Source organism: Mus pahari, chromosome 16 (assembly GCF_900095145.1).
Source record: "Mus pahari chromosome 16, PAHARI_EIJ_v1.1, whole genome shotgun sequence".
Lineage (NCBI taxonomy): Eukaryota > Metazoa > Chordata > Mammalia > Rodentia > Muridae > Mus > Mus pahari.
This window is the reverse complement of record NC_034605.1, coordinates 44,033,271-44,039,244: the sequence shown is the minus strand read 5'-3', so window position 1 is coordinate 44,039,244 and position 5,974 is coordinate 44,033,271. Positions and strand designations below refer to the sequence as shown.

General features: G+C 49.1%; 1 protein-coding gene across 2 annotated transcripts in view; it reads left to right on the top strand.

Moving 5' to 3' along the window:
- Positions 1-2,451: 2,451 nt before the first annotated feature.
- Positions 2,452-5,974, top strand: part of Mak (male germ cell associated kinase) — a 49,610-nt gene continuing 46,087 nt past the window's right edge. For both annotated transcript variants that reach the window (XM_021215741.1, XM_021215736.1), the window contains exon 1: positions 2,452-2,555. The gene's annotated coding sequence lies outside the window, so the exon portion shown is untranslated. The remainder of the gene's footprint in view (positions 2,556-5,974) is intronic.

Below are 5,974 nucleotides of genomic sequence, written 5' to 3'. Positions count from 1 at the left end.
GAGCCTAACTCAGGTCGTCATGCTGGCACCGAGAACTTACTGGCTGAGCACGTCCCCAGCCACGGTTCGTGAGCAATCTCATTTCTCATTCAGACCTTGGTCTGCTGGCTGCTGTGTTGAAGTGGGCCTTGCCTTTGACCAGCTTTTTCTTTTCTGCAGGTCTGGTGAATGCTCGGTGACTCTGTTCTTCCTGTGGCACCAATGGGGTGAAGCTGTGCTTGAAGGGTTGTTTCAGGCAGACGCTCCTGCGATGCTCCAAGTTGCTGCGTGCACTAAGCCGTCACACACCATCTCGTTCTCATCGCTCCTCCTTGTCCACTGATGCGTGCTTCATATAAGGAGTAGGCGTCCCCATAGCAAGACCTCTCTGATGAAATGTTGGCTTTTTCTTGTTTTACCTTGTTGTTGTTGTTGTTGTTGTTGTTGTTGTTGTTGTTATCGTTTGCTTTTGGGTTTTGGTTTGGACTTTTTTAATTGAGGGGGTATTTTGTCTTATGTTATCAGTGATCTCACATACCCCAGACTGGCCTTGAAATTCATTATGTAGCTGAGGCTGGTCTTGAATTCTTGACCCTCCAGCCTCCACCTCCTCAGTGCTGGAATTATAGCCATACATCATCCTACCAGGCTTAAGACACTATGTAGCCCAGGCTAGCCTAGAACTCTCAATCTTTCCCCCTCCATCTCCTGAGGGCTGGGATTAAAGGTATGTTCCACCACGCCTGCCCAACATACTTTTTACTTCAAATGCCTACTTCACTATAAGCTGGGATGGGGTCAGTTTATCTTCCTCGGCCCCCTTCCCTGTGGCACCTAACAAGTTGTCCCTGACAGGCCACTGCTTCTTCCTCTCTGCTCCCGACTTGGGGCTCCCTTGGCTCTTCTCAGTGCCACCAGTGTCCCCTCCTCTCGCTGTGCACTAACTGCCATCTGCTCATTTGTCACGAATTTGTCTCCTTGGTCTTACCGTACCGCTGTCTAACCTTGTGCAGTCTCTTAATGAAGAAGTGCAAACAGACTTGGAAGTCTTGTGGGAGAAGAACAGACCCAAGGAATTGTCCAATAGGAGGAACTGAGATGCAAGAGCAGCCAAGGCAGTCTACAGAGCATGCGCACCCAGGAAGCACAGGGCTGCACAGCCGGAGAGCCAGATTTAATGAATCGAAACGTAACAGACTAAGTCCCAGGGAAACCAAAATATAGGGCAAGCCAACCGAGTTCCGGAAAAAGTAATCAAGACTCTCCTTTCTAGGCCAGCCTGGGCTACATGGTGAGTTCCAGGCCAGTACTCACCCATCATCAAGGAAACTTCTCTTTGCAACAGATGAGACCATTCCAGAAAAACACACACACACACACACACACACACAGCAATCAAACACAAAGTTGTGGGACCCAGTCCAGTGGTTGCATCTACAACACAACTCCAGTACCTAAGGCTGGGCAGGTTATGTTTAGAAATAGTCAGGTGTATCCGTATATGTAACAACAACTAATGAGAAAAAAAAAAAGAAGCCAGGAATTTGAAAGAAAGCCAGGAGGCTTAGGTGGGAGGGTCTGGGGGGAGAAAAGGGAAGGAAAGGATATACTTATATTATCTCAAAAATAAAAGAAAACAGTGGTTTCCAAGAGTTAACTCTCTCTTTGTGAACATTGCCTACTTTTCTTCTTGCTTTCTTCAGATCTCCACGTCCTCATTGTCCGACAGGATTACACTGTACTTTCATGGATACCTCAACTGTTACTTCCTCTTCCGTCCCCAGTGTTTTTTTTTTTTTTTTTTTTTTTGTCCCTGTCCCAGCTCATAATGAATGCCTCATCTACACGACTCAGTGTCTTACTTATGAAGGCCGTGTGACATGCAAGCTATGCAAATTACATTAAACATTTCCCTCTAAAGACAGACTTAGCTTACTCTACAGTATTTGATGAGTGGTTTATTCAATTTTACAGTGTCCAGTGTTTGTGTATCAGTTCCTGTCTTGATTGACATATCATTGTAAGTCTCGTTCTTAAGCTGCAGTCACGCAGGGTTTGTTTGTGGTGCTGAAGTGTTGCTTCTTTGTGCCAGTGGAACAAAGGGACCTAGCACACACCCAATGTGTTAAAGTCATAGGTATCCAAGGTCACCGTGCTGTAGTCTAGTGTGTCGGTTTTAATATATTTCCTAACAAAATCTGAATCTCCTTACTTCTATATTGCAAAAGCCAACCAAAAAAAATTATCTAGAAAGTCCTTCCTATAGAAGTAAATTATATAAATTTGCATAGCTTCAAGTGGACACTTATATAATAAAAATATTTCAAGAATAAATTTAAAAAAAAAAAAAATACAGCAACCAAAAGAGATTGGCAGGTAGAATAGATTAGCCAGGTGTTCCCTGAATCCCGCCTTCTCGAAAGCGAGGCTGACGATGGTGGGCGTGTCGCGTCCGCTCGGCCCCGCCCTCCGTGGGCGTGGCGTGAGCGGGCTAGGCGCGCGGGGTGGCGCGCCCTGGCCGTTTCCTAGGATACGAAACACACAGGGCGCTGGAGCTTCACAAGGGAGCGATCGAGGTAAGGTGCCGGCGCCGGCGGGTAATCCCGAGTAGGCTGCGGGACCCAGCCCGACCTGAACTTCGAAGCCGCCGGGCATGTGGTCTCGGTGCCCAGACCAGCCAGGGCTACTCTCCTCCAGGAGGCGGGACCTGGACGCCGGTATGGGCGGGCGGGCGGGAGGAGGGTCCCAGGGCGGAGCGGCCGGCGAGGGGACGGGAGGACGTGGGCAAGGGCCTGGCTCCCCCGGCTAACTAAGCTCCCCAGGTTCCCGCGGGCTCCCTAGAGCTCCAAGGAATCCCAGGGGTCCCCAGACCTTCCCCAGAGTTTCTCGGGCTCCCCTGGGCTCTCTGGGACTTGGCTCTGTCCTCCCCTAGCCTGAGCCTGGTGCCCCGGATCGCCTACACATCTACAGGGTGCATTGAAACTACTTTTAGCATCGAGACTGGATGGGGGTGGGAGGAAGCGAACTGGGTTCAGATCTTAGAAAGTGGAAATGGAGGGAAGAGAAAGAGAAGGTCCAACTCCAGCCCTTCTTGGTGCATTCCGGATTGCATGTAGGTGAAAGCTGAGGTAGGGCACAGAGGGGTGGCCTAGGTGTCCTCTTCAATCCCGGAAGACCTACCTCCAGGGTCAGAATCCCTTGCCCCCGACTCCCATGATATCTGCTCCTGCGAAGGATCAGAATGCACCAGACAAGTATGGCTTTTTATTGCCAGATTGGACCTTAAATGTAGGCACAGCTATGGGAAAGGGATTCATGTCACTGTGCAGTGTCATCTGTTGTGACTATGTCATTTGTTGAAATGGTAAAGGATTCTTATAGAGGTCACTTGTATAACCAATGGAGTAGAAGTTGTAGCAGGCACAGAAGTTGCTGCCAACCTATGGGCAGTGATGGGGGAGGGAGATTCATCCCCTCTCCACAGAGCTGACCATAGGCAGGCTGTTGTTCTTAGATCTCTCCGCGCTGTCCTTCCATTCATTAATTTTTAAACAATCTTTGAATGTTCGCACATGTGTGGATTTACAATCTGAGGCAGAATCATTTCCTGCCTGGTGTGGTGGCTCCGTCTGTCCCAACACTTAGAAGGTGAAGGCAGAAAGACCAAGACTGCAAAGCTATCATGAGTGGTTAATCTAACTCAAGGCCAGTCTGGGCTTCATGAGGGCCAGTCTGGAGAGGGGCAGGGGAAGGAGGGAGGGAGTGAGGGATCGTTCCTTTCCCATTACAATAATCTCTCTTTTGGTTTCTGCAAGTATGCCTGCCACTTGAGCAAAGTGGCATCGTTGTTTTGTTCTGTTTTGCTTTTAGCTGATGCAGCTTCTCGGTGCTGCAGCCTTGAAACCGCTCTGACGGTTACGTTCTTCTAAGACCTAGCCAGACTTTATCTGTTGGGTGATTGACAGGCACATTTTCCCCTCCATCTGCCCTCCGCCATAATCCTTTCTAATCTTATTTAAATCCCTTATTAGCTAGTTGAGATTTTACAGTAACTGTGCATTTAAGCATTGATGGTGCAGTTGGATCAAAGTAAGTATGAGAGAATGAATATTTATCAAGACTCTATGATTGAGACCCGGAATGATCGTCCTTTTTAAGGTCAGCATGGAATATTGATTTGTCTAACCTGCGTGAAAGTTGGTGAGTGAGTCGTCGTAAATCCCGAGTCCTTACCAGTTGGGTTACATGACTAGTTTACAGCACTGTTGCTGTGTGCAAGATGGAGACCCATGGGTGGTGGCTGTGCTTTTTCTTAGGTTAGATGCATTGCTTATTGAGTCGTAATCAGTTCAGGGACTTCTGTGCAATGCTGGTAAAGTAGCTATTGAGTGCAATCAGTGAATACTGATTTCTACCTTCAGGAATGTGGGGGTGCTTGCCCCACACCATACTCACATGAGGACCTGAATCTCATCAATCTACAGAATTCACGTGAAAGCAAACAGAAAACAAACAAAAACACCAGACACGGTGGTGCGCACTTTTGCAGTTTCAAAGGCAAAGACAGGTGCGTCTTAGTGGTTATCCAGCCTCGCCCAATTGGCAAGCCTTCAACTACTGAGAGACCCTGTCTCGAAACAACTAAGTGGGCACAACCTGAGGGACACCAGAGGTTGATCTCTAGTCTACACGCATGCACGTGCGCACACTGCCTTCACAGCTATGCTGCCTCTCATTGAGCCATTGTCCCTATACCTTCAGAGGATGGAAGGAACAGGAAATACCTTCCAACCAGAAAAGACTGTTTACCTTATAGTTAGTATGCCTCAGGGGAAGCCTTTCTAAAGCATTTGACAGGAAGTGTAGGACGCTTTTACCTACGTTTTACCTATGTAGGAGGAGGCAAGGTTTCAAACTGGCTGATTCTCACGGATCTGACCTTTTCATTATCCATTGACATCTGTGCCGTCTTCACTTCATCTGCGCCATCTTCACTTCATCCCAAACCCGCTATTGAGACATGGCTGATCCCGCTGCCCATCCCTGAGGTGTAAGTCCAGCTTCTTCCACCAGTGTCCTCAAACCAGAATTTTCGTTTCCATTGTTTATTCGGAGGTTGGTTAGTTTGGCCTAACCTAGAAATGAAGTTTGTAGCAGAGCTTCATCAAAAATGATTCCAGCTTCCAGGGCAAAACAGGGAGCCATGGTTGGGTGGGTGGTCTGCTGACTGTGAGCACCAGGCACAAGTAGGCAGGGTGGTCCTCCCCTTAGAGGTGGTGATGCCGGTGGCTGATGGTCTGCGTTGTGGTCGGGAGATGACAGACGGTGGCTCACCTTCCAGGTTCTCTAGTGGGCGCTAAGTGGGTTTTGCTGCTTATTCGGGCACGGTCTTACCTTCTGCTTCTCCTTCCTGGTTACTGCAGCCCTAAGCCCACCCCCACCCCCACCCCACCATCACACCCATCTTTGTTCACCAGCACTCCCTTTTCTGGTCCCTTCTCAGCACCACCTCCATGACTCTTCCCTTCATGTTCCCAAGGCTTTATGTTCCATTAGCCATTATCAGGAAAATAATTGAGTAAAAGGGTGTCTGTCACACCATTCTATCCGTGTGCAAGGGGTGTGTGTGTGTGTGTGTGTGTGTGTGCTCGCGCGCACGCGCAGAGGCCAGAGGAGGCCAGGTGTCCCGCTTCTCACTCTCCCCATAAGATAAGTCTCTCACCCTGGACTAAGCTGGAAGCTGGCATGCACCAGGAATTCTGCTTCCCAAATCAGGGGTCACAGGCACTTGTGACCACAACCAGGATTTCCACACTCAGATCCACATGCTTTCAAAACAGTGCCCACCGCGCATGGAGTCAATTCTCCAGCGCCCACCAGGATGATCCAGGTGCAACTCCAAGTTTCAAGGCAGAGAGTGGCTGGTGCCACAGGTCTCTGTCACTGACATCCCAGGCCCTGTCCACTGACAGCCACAGGCCCCTGTCCACTGACA